Below are 882 nucleotides of genomic sequence, written 5' to 3' on the forward strand. Positions count from 1 at the left end.
GTCGTCGTGTTTCCCAAGTGAGTATGTTTGATTCTGCAGCCCTGGCTGCTGACCACGTCAGCTGCTTCTCAGCTTCTCTTGGGAGAGGCGATAGTGCCCGGGCTTGCCCACTGCCCGGGAAGGAGCTGGAGGGAGACTTTTTCCAAGGCCTGGGTCCCCCGTCACTCCACGTTTGCTGCTGCTTGCTTTGGAAGACGCGTGGCTCCCCAGCGCAGCCCACTGCCTAGTGATTGCCCATTCCCTTCCCAACCGGCGGCAAGCGTCTCTCAGAAGGCGGCACCAAGGCCAGAGCCCAGCAGCCCTGGGAGGTGGTGCCCTGGAATCAAGCTGCTGTTGCCTTCTTGCTTGCAGGATCGGGCGCTACGTAGCACCTGGGAGAGGTGCCAGGGAAGGGCCTCTTGAGACACGCAAGGGGCAGGCGGAGGAGAAGAAGAAGAAGGGAGAAGCGCGGAGGGAGGAAGAGCCTACGAGGACAGGTACTGCGAGAGCTGGCTCCTGGGAGCTCTCTCTACCCTTCCCTTTTGCCCCTTCTCCTAAGGGCCAGGGTTCAGAGCCACGGCTGAAAGGCCGTGCTTTGTACAGGATGAGCTGCTCCCGGGGCTCTGACTCCCCGTGGCAGTAGCTCTGCAGGGCCTAGCTCCCTTCCCCACCGGCATGCAGGGAGGCCTGGTCCCTGGCTGGTTGCACGGTCCCCAAGGGGCTGCTCTGAAGAGCCTTCTTGTCACCTTCCTACAGGGCCTCTCACTGACAAGCGCTGGCTGCTTTCACGCGAACATCTCTCTCTGGCCAGACTACCTCGGGTGACGGTGGAAGGAGAGCTGGGCGAGGCGGCCAGGGCAAAAGAGCCTTCTTCTCTCAGGTGAGGCGGCTGGGGAGCTGGAG

This window comes from Egretta garzetta, unplaced genomic scaffold (assembly GCF_000687185.1).
Source record: "Egretta garzetta isolate BGI_Z169 unplaced genomic scaffold, ASM68718v1 scaffold286, whole genome shotgun sequence".
NCBI classification, from domain to species: domain Eukaryota; kingdom Metazoa; phylum Chordata; class Aves; order Pelecaniformes; family Ardeidae; genus Egretta; species Egretta garzetta.